Source organism: Oryx dammah, unplaced genomic scaffold (genome assembly GCF_014754425.2).
Source record: "Oryx dammah isolate SB20612 unplaced genomic scaffold, SCBI_Odam_1.1 HiC_scaffold_15, whole genome shotgun sequence".
Lineage (NCBI taxonomy): Eukaryota > Metazoa > Chordata > Mammalia > Artiodactyla > Bovidae > Oryx > Oryx dammah.
Window position 1 is genome coordinate 16,107,821 of NW_024070199.1, and position 22,857 is coordinate 16,130,677.

The 22,857-nt window shown below is 48.0% G+C and overlaps 1 protein-coding gene across 1 annotated transcript in view; it reads left to right on the forward strand.

The window, feature by feature from the left end:
• The window catches only part of LOC120874857 (teneurin-4-like), a 242,128-nt gene that overhangs the window by 111,457 nt on the left and 107,814 nt on the right, over positions 1 to 22,857 (forward strand). The window lies entirely within an intron of this gene.

The window sequence follows — 22,857 nt, forward strand, 5'->3', positions numbered from 1 at the left end:
CCCTGGGCCACACAGGACATTTCTAGGTGTCCCAGAAGGGGCCTCCTGAGGGCAGGGTGTCTGGGCAGCAGGCAGCCCCCCTGGGGGTGTTTGTTGCACAAGTCTGTCATTACCCCACACTCTGCCCACGACTAAGTGGCTCATAATTGGTGTTTGTGAGGATTTAGGCAAAGCAGGTTACAGCTACCTGTGCGGGGGTGTAGGTAGCACCCAGGAGGCCAGGGCCACACCTGTCTCCCTGCACCTGGCAGTAACAGATAGGATCGGGGCCTCACTATCCACCCACGGGAAAGAAAATCCCCAACAGCTTTGACCTCAGGTTGAAAGGAAGTTCCCGGCGTTTTCTGTTTCCTTTCAACTGGCTCCCTTGACTCCAGCACTGTTCCAGCAGCCAATTTGCTGCACTTCTGGAGTTTTCTCAAGGGTCTCAGGAGTTGCCAGACTTCATCCTCCCTCCCTGAGCGCTACCCCCATTTCTTCTGCTGTCTCTGCAATTTTCCCATTTGGGGGCAGACCACCCACACACACACAGGCTGGAGAAGGACCTCTGTGACCAGGGGCGGGATTCTTCAGACACTTGCCTCAGAGGCTGAAGGTCTTGGACGGGTTTCCTTGAACCCATGTGAGGATTGGGACCTTGATGCTGGCGGGTGCCCGGCTCCTGCTTCCTAAACACCAGACCTGCCTTGGCCTCAGTTGTCAGCCAGAGTCTTGCACTCTTGTGCACAAAGCTGGGCAGGCAGTATCTCTTCCGCCTTCCCTCTCTCCCTTCCTTCCAAATATGAATCTCCTTTGCATCAAAAAATAGGATCAGTAGTACAGTAAAAACTCAAATACCTCCCAGTTGAAGGACTAAAACATTATAGATATTGTAAGGGTCAAACACTGGAATGAGTCCAGATGTCCTTCACAAAATGAATGGTGAAACAAGTTGTGGAAAGGAGTGAAGCACTGATACCCACAACAGCGTGGATGGGTCTCTGGGGAACTGTGCTGTGCCAAAAAATTAAAGCCAATCCTATATCATCACATATGTATGATTCCATGGATAGAACATTTTGAAATGACTGAAATTTTTAGAAGTAGAGGTCAGGGTGGTGGTTGCTAGGATTTAACATCTTGATTGTGATGGTAGATACCAACACTTAGGAGATAAAACTGGGTAGAATTTGACAGGTGTATAGAGGAATACAAGTCACACTGGGGAAATCTGAATAAGATTAGTGGATTGTATCAATATCAGTCTGCTGATTGTGATAGTATAGTATGCTTTTGCAAAATGTTACCAGTGTGGAAACTGGGCATATACATAAGGAATCTCTGTACTGTTCTTACAACTGCCCATGAATCTACCATTATTTCAATAAAAGATTTCACTTAAAAAAATAAAAGATACTGCAAGTCTGTTCTGAAAAGAAATATTATTGATATAATTGAAGACCCTAGGGTGCTCCCCAATCTTAATACTCTGTTTCCTGAGAAGCAACTAGTATCCAGGATTTCATATTGGTCATTTTGACACCTGTTTGTAGACTTTGACTATGTTTGTACCCATGCATAAGTAATGTAGTATTGTTTGGTATGTTTTAAACTCTGTATATATTGTATTTTGTTGGAGTTTACCTGCTGCATATAATCCTTTGTGTGACTATAACAGAGTTTACTTACTCTTTCTCTTATCGATGGGCTTATCTCCAGTCTTGTGGTGTGAATGGGGTAGCCACGGACCTTGTTCACATTCCCTTGTGCAAGAGTTTATCCAAGTGATACCCTAGGAGCACTTGGGATGTCCGGGTCAGAGGGCATGTGCATCCCTAGTTCTGTTTGAATAGCTGGGTCATACAGCATGTGTATCTTTAGTTCCACTAAACACTACCAGAATTATTTCCGAATTATACCTACTTATTCTCCCTTAGACAATATATCAGAATATCTGGGGCTCTGCATCTTTGAGAATGTGGTAATGTCAGACTTTAAATTTTGCGAACCCACTGGATATGAAATAGTATCCTCCTGTTTAAAATCCCTTGGCTTCTTCTCCCATGAATCATGATTATCTGTGCCCACATCCTATCTCCTCTACCCAGACTAGGAGCTCCTAGTCAAAATTTCCCAGATGTATGCTGACTCATAATAGGGGCTTAAGATTTGTTGAATGAGTGAAAAAATAATTCTAGATACTCTTACTTGGAAGGATCATGACTTTCTTTTTCTTTCTTTTTAAATATTTAATCATGGCTTTAAATAAAAAAGCAACATCTTTGTTGAGATGTAATTCACCCATTTAAAGTATATGATTCAATAATTTTTAGTATATTCACAGAGTTGTGCAGCCATCACCATAATCAGTTTTAGAACATTTTTATCACCCCTCCTCCAAAATACCCACATCTATTACTGGTATTAGAAATCTGGTCACTCCAGATTGCTCCCTAACCCTCCAGTCCTAGACAACCATTAATCTACTTCCTGTCCTTCTGAAATTTCCTATTCTAAACATTTCATGTAAATGTAATCATACATTATGTACTCTTTTGTAATAGGCTTCTTGCGCTTAGCATAATGGTTTCAAGGCTACAGAATGTGTAGTATTGAGTTGGTCAAAAAGTTCGTTCAGGTTTCCCATAATGAACTTTTTGGCCAACACAACACTTCATTTCTTTTTTATTGCGAAGTGAATCCCATTGAATGGATATACCACATTTTATTTATCACTTCATCAGTTGACAGACATCTGTGTTCCTTTCACTTTTTTAGTATTATGAGTAATGCTGCTATGAACAATTATATGCAGATTTCTTTATGGATGCATGTTTTCATTTCTCTTGAGAATATATTAATACCTAGGTGAGGAATTAGAGGAGCACGTAGCAAATCTGTTTACCCCTTTGAAGAACTGCCAGGCTGTTTTCAAGTGCCTGTAGCATTCTGTGTTCCCGTCAGCAATGTATGAGTCCTGATTGCTCCACACCCTTGCCAACACTTATTGTTATGTCTTTTTGATTCTATCTCAGTCATGGGTTGTTGCATCAAGTAACCTGGGCTAGAATCCCAGTTTTGCTGTTTATTAGCTGTGAGGTCATCATTAACTCTCCCCTCTGTTTTCTTCCTCTGTAAAATGGGATTAATGATACCCACTTTTCAGGACAGTTGAGAGGATGGATTATTAATAAAACAATAAGCTTGTTTTAGTACAGTCAGGGATGCAGCCAGCTCTCTTATCATTATGAGCCTCCTCTAGTCCACTGTCTGCCTGGGATGCTCTTAAACTCACTTAGAACCTCCGTGAGCACCTCTTTTCCACCGGTTGGGAGCTAAGCTGTGAGTGAGAAGCCCAGAGAGCTGCCTGTCTCTAACACACAGAGCAGATGCCAGAAGAATTCCACTGTAACAGTGATTCTCCAAGCCTCCAGGGGCCATCGCTATGTGCTGTGCCACCCTGGTTGGGTCTCACGAGCAGCTCCCCACCCCAGGCAGGCTAAAAGGGCAGAGAACCTTAGAAGGCCCCAGTTTAAAAAACCTCAAACCAGGTCTGAACCACTTGAGTTTAGTTAAATAGATTTTCCTCCTTCTCTTTGGCAGAAGCCCCACTTTTCGTTCCATTATTTTTGCAACAATCACAAACATTATCTTCACTCCCAGGCATTGTATAAGAAAAAAAAAAAAAGATTGCTTGCTGATTGCTACTGTTTTTCATTTTGGTGATGACTCCAGGGATGGGAAGGACACAGCTGCATGTCAGAGCAGTAGAGAACAGAGCTCAGGAATGCCAGGGCATGGGGAGGGAAGAGAGGGGAACAGTTCCTCACAGTGGGGGAGTCCTGGTGCTGGCAATCCGAGTAGCATTGCTGCACAGGATGAGTTATCCATGGCAGTGACATAGCCAGGATGCATGCCTGCTTAGGCGCTCAATTGTGTCTGACTCTGTGTGGCCCCACGGACTGGAACTCCCCAGGCTCCTCTGTCCACGGGATTTCCCAGGCGAGAATACTGGAGTCGGTTGCCATGCTCTCCTCCAGTGCATCTTCCAGCCCAGGGATCGAACCCACATCTCCCGTATCTCCTGCATTCCAGGCAAATTCTCTACCCTCTGAGCCACTGGGGACATAGCCAGGAAGCAGAGGCTTATTAACTCCATCCTAATCCCCTTGCCCAGTCGCCCCCACCTCACTCAGTGAACCAGAAACCTGAGCACTCTCTTGATTCTACCACCTCTTTGGTCCTGCCCGTCTAATCTCTCCAATGCATCCACTTTCCAGCATCAATCTCTCCATCATCTCTTTCCTGCATCACTGCAGTGGCCTCCTCACTGTCTTCCTGCCCCTCTGCCTCTAGACATGCCCCTCCCAATGGGTGATGCATGCTCCAGCCCACAGTGATCTTCCCATAAAACAAATAAGATGAGGTTGCTTTCCACCTTAAACTCACATGAAGGCTTCCTTTTGCCTTGAGGATAAAGTCAAACTTAAGCCACTTATCCATCTCTTCTCCACGCTTCTACAGCTTACCATGATCTCTGCGATTGCGTCAGCTATGATAGGGATTCATTTAGCTGTCTTCCCCATCCACCCATGGGCTCTCTAAGAGCAGAAATTCTGGTTTACTCATGTCAATATTCTGACATCTAACAGAACTTCTGACTTAAGGTAGGCATGCCCTAAATGTTTGCTTCCTCTTGTGCTTGAATAGTCTTAACAATTTCTGGGACTCTTTTGCCTTATTTGTTTCTCTGTTTGACGTTGACCACTCTGAGCTGCAGATAGTAGCTGTTGTTCCCATTTTACAGATAGGAAACCTGAGGCTCAGAGGTGAGAAGTGATGATCAATGATAAGTTCTGCAGATGGCAGAACTGTACTGGCACACAGAGCCTCCAGTGAGCCAGCACTAGAAGGCCATGAAGAAGGCCAGACAGGTTACTATTGCTGGTGGTTCTCAAAGTGTGGTCCCTTGACCACCAGCATCGGTATTGCTATTAGGAATTCAAATCTGGGGGCCCAGGCACAAGATGATAGAATAGCAACTGGCCCAGCCCAAACTTGCCAGCTGTCTTCCAGCCAAGATTGTGTTTTCTGTGTTGTCTGATGTCCTATTTCTGGAGCTTCTGACATCCTTCAGCCCTAGTTGTGGGCTCTGCTGTACCACTTAGAAGGAAAGCTTCTTCCTACAGGCCCTCTGCAGTATGGCCTTTTCCCATAAAGTCAGAAAGCAATGGCATGCATAGTAGGGCTTGACCTTCAAACATACTTCCTACCAGGATTGATTAAACCTGGTCTGACAAATGACTTTCTGGAATGACTCTGAGTGTCGAGGTGGCCAGACTATGAGTCCCTTGTAATGCCCCCGGTGAAGTGTCTCCAAGGCAAGATAATCCTGCAACGTGAACAGAAACTACGTTGACAGGCACAAAATTCAGAGACTGTACTTGTGCCTAGGGCGACAGCTTTGTCCTCTAGTACACTGCCTTGACTTTGAAGCATCTGTCAAGAATGATCAGCCTGGAATTGAAAGGCATCCGAGTGCCAGCTGAGCAAGAGAGAGGTGGGATGCACACAGACGTTCCCCCAGTGGTTTTGCTGGGGGCTCACATCCCTTGAGGACACCAAGCATGGCCGCGTGATGACAAGGAGTAAGCCTAGAAGGCCTGGCTTGCATCCTCAGGGTGTGGCCAGATCTTCGAAGGTGCTAAATCTCCAAGGCCATTTTCGGCACTGATGTGTATGTCTGGGGCACACTAACTGCAGTGGGTGGCTTTCTCCCAACTTCACGGATGAGCAATAAGCTGATGCTCAAGAACACAAGTCAACCCCAGCTGTTTCCACTGAAACTGTATGGCCGTGGCCTCCGAAAGACAAGGGGCAGGGCAGGGGGGAGGTCGGTGTCCTCCTGAATCTCTGTCTTTCGCTCTGAAGGTCATCTTGTCCTTTCCAGTCTGCCTGTCCATTCCTCAGTGTCCCCAGCTCACTGGTTCTCAGATTTCACTGTGCATTAGAATCGCCTGGAAGGCTGGCAAAACACAAACTGCTGAGCCTCCACCCCAGTCTCTGATTCAGTAGGTCTAGGGTAAAGCCCCGGGCTCCTTTGGTAGCTCAGATGGTAAAGAATCCTCCTGCAACGTGGGAGACATGAGTTCAGTCCCTGGGTTGGGAAGATCCCCTGGAGGAGGCCATGGCAACCCACTCCAGTATTCTTGCCTGGAGAATCACCATGGACAGAGCAGCCTGGCGGGCTACAATCCATGGGGTCACAAAGAGTCGGACACGACCCAGCACAGCACAGCACAGCAGCAGGGTAAAGCCCCAGAATTTGCATTTCCGACAGGCTTCCGGGTGGTGCTGCTGCTCCTCTGGCATCACAGTGAGGACGTCTGCTCTGCAGTGTGGTACCCAGTGGCTTCTGTGGTACTTCTGCTCTCCTGTGGCCTGTGATGGGAGCTCTCCCTCCTCAGGTGGCCCTTCCAGCCCTTGGGCAGACTTTCCCTACATGGAGTTTGTAACACCCGCTCTTGCTAAGTCTCAGAATCCATGGCAAGTACAAATACTTGAGGTGAGAATAATCAGTTACCTCCGCTTGCCAGGCAGTAGGCCAAGCGCTTTACAGACAAAACTTCGTTAATCCCCTCCAACTATACAGGGATTAAAATATTCTTCCTGCCTCCCAGGATCACTGTAAAAATAAAAAGAATCGAAAATGTGGAAGCACTTTGGAACCTTATAAACTGTGAAGAGTTCTGGTTTTGTTTTTAAGCTTCATATTAATTTGCTAGGGCCACTGTAGCAAAATACCACAGACTGGGTGTTTTAAACAACAGAAATTTATTTTTATTTTTTTCAAAACTGTGGAGACTAGAAGTCCAAGATCAAAGTGCCTGCAGGTTTGGTTTCTTCTGAGGCCCCTATCCTTGAGTTACAGGTGGATGCGTTCTCACTGTGTCCTTATTTGATTGTTCCTATGTTTGTGTTGTCCTAATCTCTTCTTCAGAAAAGGCGATGGCACCCCACTCCAGTACTCTCGCCTGGAAAATCCCATGGACAGAGGAGCCTGGTAGGCTGCGGTCCATGGGATCGCGAAGAGTCCGACATGAGTGAGCGGCTTCACTTTCACTTTTCACTTTCATGCATTGGAGAAGGAAATGGCAACCCCAGTGTTCTTGCCTGGAGAATCCCAGGGACGGGGGAGCCTGGTGGGCTGCCGTCTATGGGGTCACACAGAGTTAGACACAACTGAAGGGACTTAGCAGCAATCTCTTCTTATTCCAGTCATATTGGATTAGGATCTACCCACATGACATCCTGGAGGAGGAAATGGCTACCCACTCCAGGATTCTTGCCTGGAGAATCCCATGGACAGAGGAGCCTGGTGGGCTCCAGTCCACGGGGTCGCAAACAATCAAACATGACTGAGCAGTCACATTCTGAGGTGCTGGGGGTTAAAGTGTCAACATGTGAGTTTGGGGCGGACACAGTTCCACCCTTAACAAACTTCTAAATGAAACCTGATTAATGACTAGCTGTGTGACCACAGAGATAACACCAAACCTCTCTGAGCCTTGTTTTCTTCATCAGGGCCCAGCTTATAATACTTCTAGGCACAATGAAAGGATATAAGTGGGGTAAAAAATATCTCAGCTTCCTAGGGAATTGGATACCAGAGAAGAAAGGTGATCAGGATGGAATCTGGCTGAGAATCAGAAGAGGAAGCCCCTTGTCCAGGCATTACTTTGAGGCATAGGGCCCTAACTCACACCAGGAAAGGGAGTCTGCAGAGGGAACCTGGCTTGGCCCCAGCATTCCAGAACTTCTGCAGGGCTTGGTGGTGGAGACGAGAGGCAGGTCTCTTTGGGAGATAACCTGGGTAAATCTTTGCCAGTGTGCCCCTCCCCACTCCAACCTCTACCCCACCGCTATTCACCAGCTAATCTGTTACTCATTTGCAAGGCTTCTAAGCAGGAGGCCACTATCCTAGCCCCCTCTGTGAATTCCAGAGCCTCCCAGAGAAGGGAGGAGTGGCAGGAGAACCTGGGCTTTGGAAACAAGCGAAATGCGTATCAACAGGCGCATCAATGCTAGTTCAGTGGAGTTTGCTGTCAGTGGTGGCATCATTATGATCCGCACTTACTGAGTAGATTTGAGGAAAGTGCTGCACTTTACCTTCCTAGCTATCGCAGAGTGGGTGCTATCACGGACCCCATTTCATAACAGTGAAAGCTGAGGTTTACAGAGTGTAAGCAGTTGCCCATGGCCACAAAACCTGTAAGTGACAGAGTTAGGTCTTGAGCTCAGATCTTTCTGAAGCAAAACATACGTGCTTAACCGCTGTATTATGCTGAAATTGGAGAAGTATATTGAATGACAAAGGAAAATACCTCTGATGTCAGTGGGAAAAAAAAAAGGCAAAATGCAGTATCTCGATTCTATAAATGTATGCATCTGTGAGTGTGTGTTATAGAGAAGAGAGAAATGAGGAGAAACAGACTAATATCAGTGGTTATTTCTAGTTGGTGAGATTACTTTTCAGTGTTTTCCATGATATCTAAAATAAATCTATATTTTTAAATCGAGGGAAAATGGATTTTTTTTTAAAGTGGAAACAGGAGAAGGGATGTGGAAGAAGACAGCCCGGGTGAGCCCCCCAGCTCTGACCCTCTCCTGCATGCGGACCTGCTCTGTTGTGTCTGGTTCTTTCTGAAGGGATCTTTCTGGGACTGGTGGGGGAGGTGAGGAGTTAGGCAGCGTACCTGATTAGGGTTCTATTTTTGAAAGAGCCTTCTTGCACTGGCATCCCCAGAGATGGAGCACGGTGTATTTTCCCCAAATAACCACTGCTATTTTTACTGGGCACCAATGAACTGCACCCAGGGAGAGATGGGGGAGAAGAGAGACTGCATGCTTCTGCAGACCCTGCGGGTCCCAAGCTGGGTCTCAGTCCCCGTCTTCAGAGATGCGTGCCTGGGAAGTTGCCCACCAGCCCCGCTGGACCCTCGGTTGGTGCACAGGCCCCTGGTGTCCCTTCCACTGTGAGGGCAGGCTGGGGAGCCAACCTGAGGGACTTTACACCCTTGAATGACACGCTCTTTGCAAGTGTCATCAGCTCCTGGGGCAGGAGCTGTCTGGATTTGGTGTCTCTTTGCAGAGGCAGGAAAACAGGAAGAGAAGGATTAGTGTCTAGGGTCAAAGCCTCCAGGATGTTGGTGAAAAGTTTTATCAATGGGCTGAAACTGATGGAGATTAGACAGATAGAATCATGGATCTGGAAGAGGGCATGGCAGCCCATTCCAGTATTCTTGCCTGGAGGATCCCAGGAACAGAGGAGCCTGGCGGGCTACAGTCCATGGGGTTGCAAAGAATCAGACAGGACTGAGGACAGCCCAGCACAGCACACAGAATCATAGATTCTTGGCCTGTCAGGGCACTTCATCTGGCTGTCCTGCAGGGGGCGCTGTCCAGCCCTGGCCTTGTACTCCTGCAGAGCAGGGCACTTCCCCAGGGAGAGCTTGTCCCATTTCCTGGAGAGAGTTGGTTGTTTACAGCTTTGCTCCAAGTGGCTTATTCTCTGCCCAGCGCAGGTAATGATTAAACACGAAAATGGTGACAGTGAACTTGAATGGCCTGCTTACCACGATATCAGGTATTGTCACGCTCATTCCAGCTCTACCCTTTCCTTTAACCTTCACAAGGGTGTTCTAGTTAGATACACTGTTATTCTATTTTGTAGATGAGGCTGAACCAATGCCATAATAATAATATCAAATGTTTATGAACTACTTAATGTGCTCCAGGTACTCTTCGGAGTGGTTTGCATGAATTGAGACAAAGTGAAAGTGTTAGTTGCTCAGCTGTATCTGACTCTTTGTGACCCCATGGACTGTAGACCACTCCCCAGGCTCCTCTGTCTACGGCATTCTCCAGACAATACAGGAATGTGTAGCCATTCCCTTCTCCAGGGGATCTTCCCAACCCAGGGATATCGAAACTGGGTCTCCTGCATTGCAGGCAGATTCTATACCATCTGATCCACCAGGGAAGCTCTTGTGTGAATTAACTAATTGAATTGTCACAAAAACTCTTGGAAGTTAGCATCATCTCCAGTTGGGGTTTCCAAGTCACAGAGATACTAAGTACATAACCCAGAGTCACAGAGCTTGTAAGTGGCTAAGGCAGGATTTGAACCCTGGCACTTCAGTTCTAGCAGCAGTGTTCTTTGACCAAGGCCATGGTTCCTTGACCTGCCCCTCCATGGATTTTCGTGTCATGAATGTCATCCTGCCTCCTTTTCTGCTCTCATCCTGACCACTCTTCCCTCTTTTGTCTCTCACACACCATGCTCCATCTTCAAATTCCCACCCTCAGCCCTGCACTCAGAGTGGCAGCTCCCTGAGGGCAGGGTGGTACCACCTCCTGCCTCACTGCAGTGATGGACACAAAGTAGGTGCTCAGTAAATAATCGTCATTAAACGTATGAAGGCGGGGCGAGAAAACCGGGAGGCACGGATGTGAATGAAAACAGATGGGTCAGCTCCCACCTACTCATCTCACTGTACTGAGAGTACATCTGTGTTGCCATGAGTCGGGGGATTGTCTCCAGGTGCCAGTCATCCTTCTGAACGGGGAGAAGACTGAGACAGAAAAGGGAAGAGTGAAGAATTAAGCAGAGGCTTTCAGCCCAGCTAGTCTCTGGAATCCCCTGGGGAGCTTAACAGACACCCTGGCCTGTGCCAACCCCTGGCCAGTGGAGCCAGCACCTCTGACAGCAGGACCTGGGCACCGGCACATTTTAGACTCCATTTCCTCAGCCTGATGCTCACAGATGGCATTTGAAGGCCAGGCTGTCCAGAGAGAAGCGTTTCCTAGAATGGCCAGTGTGGTCCTCCTTGCCCCAGGGGCTCCTCTGAACATCACAGGTCCAGTCAAAGGACCTGAACTTGTGGAAGTCAACGATTAGGGCGGCAGTCACAAAGATTAGGGCAGAGTCACATCTCCAGCATTTAATAATAACAGCTACCAGTTTTGGTTTTGAGTAAACAATGTGTGAGGCCTTTGCCATCATCCTCTTAGGTGGCCGTAGTGAACGCTACGATCGGATGGTGATGGAGGGTTTCTGGAGGAGAATGCCTAGACCACACAGCCGCAACAGGGAAGGGGTGGGGCCCAAGTTTGAACCTGGGTCTCTGCGAGCCCCGAGCATGTGCTCCTGGGGACCTGCATGGTCTACAACGTCCATCTTTGTCTTGCTGCATGGAGCACAGTCCACAGGAAAGGCTTCTGGCCTTATGACTAACAAGACTCTGGGGAAAAAAAATCGTGATGGGAAGCCTGCTACATTTACACTCCGATTTAGGAGCCAAGAAAGTCGGGTTTCCCCTCACAGGCCTCCCCCAGGAAAACAATGCATTTTACGTGGCTCCCAAATTGCTAAGCTATTTCACTTCAGAGCGAAACAGCTTGGGGGAAGCTATGGGCCCTTAATGCCCTGAACATCAAAACTAAATGCCAAATGGGAAAATGAAATCGCAGGAGGTTATAGGACATGGTGGTGGGTGGGGGAGCGGTGGCTGTTACATGGGAATAGTTTGTGGTGGATGGGCCATGGGGAGCTTGCAGAACCTGGATTTCTGGGTGGGTCTGGGAGGCTGTGTAGTACGGGGTCTGCGGTCGGAGAGACCTGGTAGAAACGCAACCCGTGACGAGTGCTCCTGTGGTGACGTGCGTGTGAGGATTAAGTGTAAATAAAGCACCTTGTTGGCAGAAGGTTCTCAGTGGCTGCTGGGAAATGCCGACAGCAGAGCCCAGCCTGGGAAGTTCTGATTCCGATGGCTCCAGGGGGACCGTGGGTGCCGGGTGGTCGCCATGGGGCCCCATTATGTCAACAACCAGAGCCGAGGAGCCCTGCCTGACTCCCTGGTTCCCGTCCCTCCACGCTCTGTCCACTCAAGGTCCCGGGTTCCTCCGCTCTCAGATGCGCGTGACATTTTGTGAGGAAGCAATCCCCCAAACACTCCGGGTGACACAGCCGTGCTCTCACTAAACTGGGGAGCCACTGGGAACAGACCCAGCTGTTTTCAGTCAGAACTTGGCTGCAGAGAGGACCCAGAGCCAGCCCCGTTTTCTAGTTGGCGCAGGAAACAAAGTCCCCGGAAAGGCCCTGCGGTCGGCATGGAACCCCCTGGACCCAGAGCCTTGCTTCTTTTGGCTGAAATCCCATCACCCCTGACATCTATGGACCACACCCCAGACGCAAATGGCTTGGCCCTCGGACGCAGAAAGTTCCTGCATTCCGGGGACCTAGGCTGCTGCCACACGGAGCCTGGTTGGAAGGTTCTAGAAATACGGGTTAGGCAAGCTGTGGGCCAAGCCTGTCACAGCAGAGACAAAGCTGCAGGTCCTGGGGAGAAGGCAGAGCGAGCTCTCTGGCCTCCAGAGCCTTCTGTTTGCTGAGCGCTGTGGTGGGGGAGGAAGCGTGAGAACAAGGAGCCCGAGGGCCCGCACTTTCAGGAGACGTGGGGAGCGATGCCCGACCCCCGCATGTTTCCAGTGATGGTGGCCGCCGCTGGGAGCACCGGACAGGCCTGACCCCTCAGACTTGGCCACTCCCCCGACACACACAGACACACACAGACACACACAGACACACACACACACACACACACACACACACACACCTGACCCCTCAGATGCGGTCACTCCCCGACACACACACCCCTGACCCCTAGACACGGTCACTCCCCCGACACACACACACACATACACCTGACCCCTCAGACGTGGTCACTCCCCTGACACATACACACACACACACACACACACACACACCTGACCCCTCAGACACGGTCACTCTCCCGACACACACACACACACACACACACACACACACATCCACCCACCCACCCACCCATGAGGCTCAAAGGACCACAGAACACAGAACACTCCCCCAACATACACACACACACACACACACACACCCAGACACACACATACACACACACCCGGAGGCTCAAGGGGCCACAGAACCAGTCAGTGGTGGGACTTGTGCTTTTGAGAATTGTGGGCAACTGCTTTCAGACCCTCTTCTCATTTGATCTTTTCAACAAGCCTCTGAGATGGGCGGAGGAGAGGTGGTCATCCCTGCTTTAGAGATGAGGAAGGGACTTCCCTGGTGGTCCGGTGGTTAGGACTCCATGCTTCCACTGCAGGGACACAGGTTCAGTTCCCGGTCAGGAGATCCTGCATGCTGCGCAGCGTGACACACGCACACAATGAGGGCACCTGAGACTCAGACACAGTGATTTCTCCAAGTGTCACCAGGAACATAGAAGCCCCAGGGCCGGGACCTGCCGCCAGGCCTGGGGGTTCAGATCCATGTTCCCTCCCCGGAGCCCAGGCGTGTGGCGTGTTCCCTGCTCTCCACCAGCCGTGTCCCCCTCTGGACAACTCAGTGGCCAAGCTGCCCCCAGCACCAGATGTTGCCATTCTTCATCCTCTCCTGAAACCCACCCTGGTGACCGTGTTCTAGCTGTATGACCCTGGACAGCCTGATTACCCCGGCCTCTCTCAGTTTTTGTTTTCCTGCAAAGGAGAGACAGGAGAGCCCACTTCCCAGGGTCACTAGAGAACAAATGAGGTGATTGTCCAGGTACCTCCGGCAGGGCCCCTGCTTGGGAAATGACCAGGCCTCCTGCTGTGGGCCACTGGATGCTCACTGGATCAGAGAAACTCATCTCACACAGCGTCAGCTGACCCAACCCTTCACTTAGAGGAGGAAACTGGGAGTGAAAGGGGACAGTGCCTTGTCCGGGGTCACATGGCAAGCGGAGGCCAGGCCGAACGGTCCTCAGACTCCTGTGTCCTGATTCCTAGTCCAGCACTCCACACACCACGGCAGATAGCACCCTAGCCCTGGGGAGTGGACGGCACAGGGGACCAGATCTGGGAAAGATCCCACCACCTTAAACCCCTAAAATCAAAACCGTCCTGGTGGGCAGCAGCGTCCTGGTGCTGCTGTTGGTGTTGGCGGGGAGTGGGTAGGAAATTTCCACTGGCTGTGTGTCCAGCCCCCTCACGGCCTGTGCAGGGTCCTGGGAGCTGGGAGGTGTGGAGAACAAGCAGATCCGTGACAGCCTGTGTGGCTTCTTAGTGGCACTAGTGGTAAAGAACCTGCCTGCCAATGCAGGAGATATAAGAAATATGGGTTCGATCCCTGAGTCAGGAGGATCCCCTGGAGGAGGGGGGACGGGCAACCCACTCCGGTGTTCTTGCCTGGAGAATCTCAGGGACAAAGGAGCCTGTTAGGCTACAGTCCATAGGGTCACAAAGAGTTGGACACGACTGAAGCAAAGCAACTTAACATATATGCATGCATGTGTGGCTTCTGGTACCTTCTGCAGCATCCTGGAACCCCCACCCTGACCGCTAGCTTACTGGGAAAGGGCTACAAGCCAGGAACTTGGAGCTGATGACTGAGAGAGGTGGTTGCCACTCTTTCCCTATAGAGAAAGTAAACACCATTCCTGGATTCATCTCCAAAACGTGTTTTTTTTTTTTAAATGCCTGAGATACTCAGATGCAGACTCTGTACTGAAAATCTTTTTTTAAACCATAATTATAATTAAACCTGCTTTGCAACATGAAAAAAATCACGCTCCTTGAATTGTACCACCTATTTGAATTATTTACATTTTTCTGATTCCTTACGCATTTATTCTAGCACAGACTATATCTGTGTTTGAAGGGACAGTCTATAGTCTGTATGAGGGTCTTCTGGATGCTTGGTGGGGAGGCTTAGGGGGAGACTTAGGGGGAGAGTAGTCTAGAGAGTCTGACACTCATTTGTTATAAAAATAAATTCTGAGCATCTACCCTTTATCAGGCTCTGTTTGAGGTCCTTGAGAGTCTTACAGAAAAGTCAGACTTCCAAAGAGGGCAAGGAGAGGAAAGGGAAGCCAGGTTGTATTTATGGGCCGACTACCATGCACAAGGCCTGATGCGAAGTGCGTTATACACCTCATCACATGGAAGCAGGGATTCTTAGCCCATTTTACATATGAGGAAGCTGAGACCCCAAGATAAAGTCAGTGCCTAGGGCAGTGGAACTGGTAGCTGGCAAGAGGCCGGGTCCCAGAAGTGGGAGCTTGTGCCTGTTTCGCAGGAAAATCTGATCATCTTTTTAAAAGCTCTGGTGGCATCTACCAAGTAAGATACACACACAAACAGTGAATATCCTGTGATGGGGATAAAGCTATGAGACTTTTTGCCTCCAGCTATAGCAGGAGCACAGAGAAGGGAGAGACCAATGTTGCCAGGACTGAAGACTCCAGAAGACTGTCCAGAGGGGGCCCCATTTCAGTGAATTAGAAAGTGGAACTGTTAGTCATTCAGTCGAGTCTGACTCTTTGCAACCCCATGGACTGTAGCCCACCAGGCTCCTCTGTCCATGGGATTCTCTAGGCAAGAGAACTGGAATGGGATGCCATTCCCTTCTCCAGGGGATCTTCCTGACCCAGGGATCAAACCCAGCTATCCTGCATTGCAGGCAGATTCTTTACTGTCTGAACCAGCAGGGAGTAGAGTAGAAATCATCTCTAAATCCTGTGAGGTGTGAGTAATCCTGCCTCCATTATAGTAAGTGACTGACTACTTACTGTGGCCTTTCCTCTGAGCACCAGTGGTCTGGACATCCCACCACGCTCTGTGATTGGACACCAAGACCAGGAGCATCTGCCCACACAAGTCTGGACCCAGCCAAGCCCAAGCAATTCCGAGGAATTTCTGATGTTACACTCTTAGGCCTCTTTCTTCTGTTATTTATGCCAACTGTGAAACTGGTCAATATTAGCTTTTGGTTCCATCTCAAATTGGAGTAAAATCCATCTCACAAATATTTGTTGAGGCCCTACCCCTTCTACAGGCACTATGTACCCAGGGTATGAAAAGGTGGGTAAGACCGAAAGTTTGGACTTCACGGGGCTTTCAATCGAGGAGGGAGAAGAGAGCTAATTCCTATTACAAAAGCTGTCACAGGCATCACAGGACCATTTGGAAAAGAGATGTTTGATGGGTTCACCTGCCGCTGCTTCAGGAGCACCTGCTCCCAGCTCAGCCCCGGACGGCCACACTTGCGGCTCCCTGCGCGCTTCTCTGATGCCCCCTCTTCTCCTGCATCCTCCCCTCCTCTCTTCTTTCCTGTCTTCACTCTCTTTCTGCTCCCCTCCCTGCTTCTGTTTTATCTTACCCTCCATCTTCCCCTCGTGGTACCACAGCCTGGAAACCAGAAAGGAAGAGGTTACGGTCCCTTTGAGTTTTGTTCAGTCACTCAGTCATGTCTGACTCTGCGACCATGTGGACTGCAGCACGCCCAGGCTTCCCGGTCCCTACTCTGAAGAAACGCACACCCTACTTCCTAAAAATTAGAAACACAGACATGTAACTGTGGAAAAGGGGTCTTCCCTGGTGACTCACTGGTAAAGAATCTGCCTGCCAATGCAGGAGACACAGGAGATAAGGGTTCAATCCCTGGGTGAGGAAGATCCCCTGGAGAAGGAAATGGCAACCCACGCCAGTATTCTTGCTGGAAGAATCCCATGGACAGGGGAGCCTGGTGGGCTACAGTCCATGGGGTTGCAAAGAGTCAGACATGACTGAGCGACTGAGCATGCATGCAGCTAGGAAAAAATATTTGTGAGCTGAAGGAGAAGGGGAAAACTATGGGAAGTCAGAGGAGGGCTAACTGTCAATGGAAGGAGAGAAAGGACCTAGTATTTGTCAAGAACCTCCTAAATGCTGGGGGTTTACATATATTATGTCACTTCCCAGCTGCTCTTGATAGATTTTTTTGGATGTGGAAATTGAGACTAAGAAAATTAAAGTGACTTGCTCGAGATTACCAATTATGAATACATAAAGTTTTGCATTCCACATAAACAGCCATATTTACATTCATGTAAAGCAGTGTTTTCAATGACTTGCTGATATGTGAAAGTGATAGCCCATTGGGATTTACCTCATGTGTTCCCTGCTTCCTCTTCCACCCCCTTGTAGGAAGTAAATTTGAGAAAGTAGCAGGATTACCAAGGTCAGGAGGAATTATGCAAATATCCTGACAAGTATTTTTACATTCCCTAAAATTCAACAACAAAAAAAGGAATCCCATGTAAGGAACTAGGACAGTTTTATCTGTTTTAATACCTGTGGATTTCACACTAATAATTTCCCTGAGCCCTAGGAGTTCTTTAGGATATCCTGCCTCATAAGGTCAATGAGAGGTTTAAATAATTATTTTGCATGTTTGCAGGAAATATATGTGCTAAATGTCCTCATATCTGAGCCTCCAAGTATTGACCACACTTCTGAGGTTAGGACTTGGATCCGCCAGCCGCTATAGGTTAAACCGGCCTGGATCAGACACAGACAGAGCTCAGCCCCAGGCGGCCCCTCCTCCCTTCTCCCCACCCCCTCCTCTGAGGCCTTTCTCCCTTCTCTCCTCCTGCATTCTCCCCTCCTCTCTCCTATTCTTTTCCATCTCCACTCCCTTTCTGCTATCCTGCTGCTTCTCTCCTACTTTGCCTTCTGTCTTTCCCTCATTCTCCTCTCCTTACTCCTCAACCTCTTTTCTTTCCTCCTTTGTCTTCCTCTCTCCATCCCCATCTCCTCTCCCTCCCTTTCCCCCACCTCTGTTTTCTCTTCTTTCTTCTCCGTCATCTGTTCTCTACCAGGACTCCATTGAAACCCTCCCATCTAGTGGCTTATAAGCTGAGGCTCTTAGTTCCCTGCCAGGTCTGTACATGAGTTTAAAGAGTTTATTGACCCTGGAAATGGAATTCAGCATTGTGCATTCATGGGCAGAGATGTCTTCTCCTGGGGAGAAGTTGCACACCTTTGACTAGGTTCTGAGATTCCTAGACCCGGGCTCATTGCTTCTCTTTTCAGTTCTTAGTCTCCAGGTCACTGTTGCCTGGTCATCCCACAGCAAGTGAGATTCGCCATGTACATATAATTGATTGAAAACTTTGCAACTGCTACGGAAGTATGAGCACCTCCAGCCATTGGGTGGATTAAATAAGATCTCATGGATCAGTATTCTGCATCTATCAGTGCTTAATAACAGTTACTTTCCGTCCCCACCCCCAGTCAGAGAAGGCACTGGCACCCACTCCAGTATCTTGCCTGGAAAATCCCATGGACGGAGAGCCTGGTGGGCTGCAGTGCATGGGGTCACAGGGAGTCAGACATGACTGAACGACTTCACTTTCACTTTTCACTTTCATGCATTGGAGAAGGAAATGGCAACCCACTCCAGTGATCTTGCCTGGAGAATCCCAGGGATTGGGGAGCCTGGTGGGCTGCCGTCTATGAGGTCGCACAGAGTTGGACACAACTGAAGCGACTTGGCGGCGGCAGCAGCAGCACCCCAATCTACACTGAAACGCTGTTCTCTGCAGATGAGCAGAATGGTTTATTGTTTGCTAGAGCTGCTATAACCAAGCAGCACAGACTGAGTCACGGAAACGGCAGAGTTGCATTTTCCCGCAGTTCTGGAGGCTGGAAGTCCAGATCGAGCCTCCGTGTCCTGTCTCCCCTCAGAGTCCTCACATGGTCCTTCTTCCTGTGCGTCTGTGTTCCAGGCTCCTGTTCTCTCCATGTTTTCTTCTGGCGGTACTGTGCAGTACGTGGGACTTAGTTCACTGACCAAGAGTCGAACCCACATCCTCTGCAGTGGAAGCACAGAGTCTTAACCACCACGCCACTGGGGAAGTCCCCCAATCTCCTCTTCTTAAAAGGACACCTGCCATACTGGGTTAGAGCCCGCTCAGATGACCTCATTTTACCTCTTTAAAACCATATCTCCAAATAAAGTCACAGTCTGAGATAATGGGGATTAGAACTTCGATTTCACCTGAATTTGGGGTTGGGTTTTTTAGTTGGTAAGTCATGCCAGACTCTTTGCCATCCCATGGACTGTAGCCCACCAGGCTCCTCTGTCCATGGGATTTTCCAGGCAAGAATACTGGTGCGGGTCACCACTTCCTTCTCCAGATCTGCCTGACCCAGGGATAGAACCCTCATCTCCTGCATTGGCAGGTGGATTATTTACCTCTGGGCCAGTGGGGGAGAGGGCACACCATTTAGCCCGTAGTCAACGAGGTGGAATCCCTCGCTTGTATGGTCTCACCAGAACCCTGATGAGGAGCCAGGCACAGGGAGGGGAGGGGTGGCCAAAGGCGATCAACTGGAAACTCTTGCACTTAGAACTTGGTCTTCATTCAAACCACTATTGACAGAAGGTTATTTAGGAAGCACTTTTTGGCTGAGTAGGCCAGGATTAATTATTAAGGACCCATCCACGGACCTGGCAGGAGTCATGGCAACCACGTGAGCAAGGAGCAGGCTCACGTGGTGGCCTGGTCTTCCTGACAGATAGGAAGAGGCTTGTTTTATTTATATATGCAGCTATTCTTAGTCTTTTACTTCCCTTTATCCCCAGTGGAAAGAATTATTGAAACTGCTCTATCTTGAACCCCTCTCATGGTCAGATTAATAGATAGGGTTCAGGTCATTGCCCTGGAGTTCAGGAGCCTGGGTGTATTAACCCAAATGCATTAGCGGATCATTAGAGCTGTGTGTGTAAAAGTTTAACGTCCAGAACAGGAAGGGGAGGGAGGGTGGGAAGCGACAGGGGCACTGGAGCTAAAAAGCATATTTAAAGATTTCATATGAATACGCCCCTCTCTTGTCAGAATATGATTAACAAAATCCTTCCTGTAACATCACCTGCCATACAACTACATGAGCTAAAGAGACTCTTTTGCCAAAGCCAATAGCTGGAAAATCAGACTCATGGGGCTGTTTCAGATGCAATGAATTAGACCTACGTGCTTAAAAATATACATTGGATGCAGGTGAATCAATAATCTCGGTGCATTCAAGTATAGATTCAAAGTCGTTTATTCCAGGAACCATAACCCATGCTGTATATTTGCATAATTCTATGACCTTAGGTGATTTCTTTTGAAAATTTGAGATAATAAGAGTCTCTCTCCTCTCCTTGTCCCACCCCATGGTCCAGTGTTTAGTTTTCCCAGATTGCCTGCCTCATGGATAGTAAACTAATCGATAACCTCACTACCCTCTGCTTTTCTCTGTCATGCAGACTGGCCCTGGATTCCTGCCATGAGGCATTACAATGTGAAGGGCAAGGTTCACCCCTGACTAGCCGTTTTGCTTTGGTATGTCATTTACTTTTCCCAGCCTCATCTGTGAAATGAAGATAAGATACCTGCTTATGGAATTGCTACAAGGATTAGAGAGAGAGCATGTGAAGCCTTTTCTGTAGTGCCTGGTGTACCAGTTGCTTGACAAATAAATGCAATTACTCTTGCAAGGCTCTGTAGATGGTATAGAGGAGTGGAAGGGGCACTCAAGGCAAGCAGTACCCCAGAGTCCTGTGTCCTCTCTGTTACCCAGAGCCCCTCACTCTGAGCTACAACTGCCAGCCTAGAAACTGAAGCTATTATTAACTTGGCCAACTACAAGAATGAAGCTTGGCAAAATGGCAGTAATGAACTCATCCAAGACATGAGAGCATTATTAACTTTGTGATATAGAAGAAAGAATATGCTTTTGCTGTTAGGAAGATTTGGATTCAGATCCTAGCTTTTGCCACCTTATCTTGGGCACCTCATTTCCATGAGGCTTGGCTTCCTCATCTTTGAAAGGTAGACAGATACTGTTTGCTGGGAAAGATGGTTGGCACAATTAAATCTTCTACACATGTCGAGTACGCCCTTTAGTTCCTGGCACAGAAAAGACACTCAAACCTGGTGACTACATTATCATCATCATCATTGTTCTGAATACTACCTCACTGGCAGTTGTTTCTGGAGATTTTGTGAAATCACATCAGGAAGAATTTTGAAAAAGGAGAATTCTGAAAAAGGAAGGACTCTCTGTTGCCTTGTTGCTGTTTTCTAAGCCAAAGCGCTTTTTCCGAGGACTGCTAAGGTTTGCGATTCCATCAGAACTAAACATTTGGCAATGAGCATGGCCAGTTGTGCCCCAAACCTTGGTTAATTAATTAGTCATTTTTCAAATGGTCCAAACATATGAAAATTAAGTGGTGTAGGCAGTACTCAAGGTGAATAGGCTTTCTGTGGAAAATCCAACATTGATTGGCTCCTTCTGGCACCAGGAGTCAAATGGTACCAAGCCAGCTTCTCCTGATGCAGTATGGAAACTGGCCATTTAACTGGACCCAGTCAACCTGTTAGGACTTCCCTGTAGCTCAAGTGGTAAAGAGTCTGTCTGTGATGCAGGAGACCAGGGTTTAATCCCTGGGTTGGGAAGATCCTCTGGAAAAGGGAATAGCAATCCACTCCAGTATTCTTGCATGGAGAATCCCATGGACAGAGAGGCCTGGCAGGCTATAGTTCATGGGATCACAAACAGTCGGACACAACTGAGTGACTAACACACACACACAGTCAACCTATTAGCCACTGCCTCAGACATGAGGCCATAAGCTTCTGTTTTGTCACTTTTCGAGTCAAGGGCCGAGAGGTAAAGAACTCTTTGATTTTATTCATATATGTTTGAAGTTGTTTTCTTTTTTTTTTCATTTCAAAGAAATATATAGATTGGTTTGGCTAGGATATAAGACATAAGTGTTCCTTTATACCTTAGAATGAGATATTGAGTCTCACTTATTTTTAAAACTTTTATAAATGGGGGTAAAATATACCCTAAGATAAATTTCATCATTTTAACCATTTTAAAGTGCTCAGCTCTGTGATTTTAAGTACATTCACATTGTTGTGCAGCCATCAGTCACTCATGTTTAGAACTCTTTTCACCTTCCAAATGGAAAGTCTACATCCGCTCAACAATTACTCCCCCTTCGGCCCTTTTTCCAGCCCCCTGCAACTGCTGTTCTGCTTTCTATCTCTAATATGGTGAGTCTGGTACTTCCTGTAAGTGGAATCGTGTGTTATCTGTTCCTTGGTGACTGACTCATGCTGAAGCACAATGAAGTCACCACAATGCTCTCAAGGTTCATCCATCTGGTATCGTGTCAGAATTTTCTTCTTTTTGTAAGGCTGGATAATACTTTATTGTATGTACATACTGAATATTATTTACCCAGTCATCTGTTGATGAGCACTCAGGTTGCTTTTCACCTTTTGGCTTCTGTGAATAACGCACCTGTGACCATGGGTCTACAGTTATCTGTTCAAGTCCCTGCTTTTGGTCCTTTGGGTTATAAACACAGAAGTAGAACTGCCAGATCAGATGGTAATTCTCTATTTACATTTTTGAGGAACTGCCTTACCATTTTCCACAATGGCTATGCCGCTTTATATTTACACCAGCAATGCACAGGCGTTTCCAGTTTTTCTACACCCTTGCCAACATTTGCTATATTCTGGTTTTGGTAATAGCCACCCTGATGAGTATAGAGATTTGTTTGTTTGTTCAATTTTTCCTTTTTTAAATTAACAAACTCCATTTTTAGGGTACTTTTAGGTTCACAACAAAATTGAGAAAATTAAGTTCTCGTGTACTGCGTCCCCGCCTCCTGTGCACGCGCACACCCTCGTTCACTATCCTCAGCATCCTCCGCTAGTGAGACATTTGTCACAGTAGATGACCTTACACAGATACATCATCGTCACCCAGCATCCATTTACATCAGGGTCCACTCACGGCGTTGTACATGCTGTGGGTTTCGACAGGTGTATAATGACATCTTCCCACTATTACAGTATCAAACAGAATGAATTCACTGTCCTGTAAATTCTTCATGCCTTACCTATTCATCCCTCTTTCCCCCAACCCCTAGAAACTACTGATCTTCTTACTCTCTCCTTCGTTTTT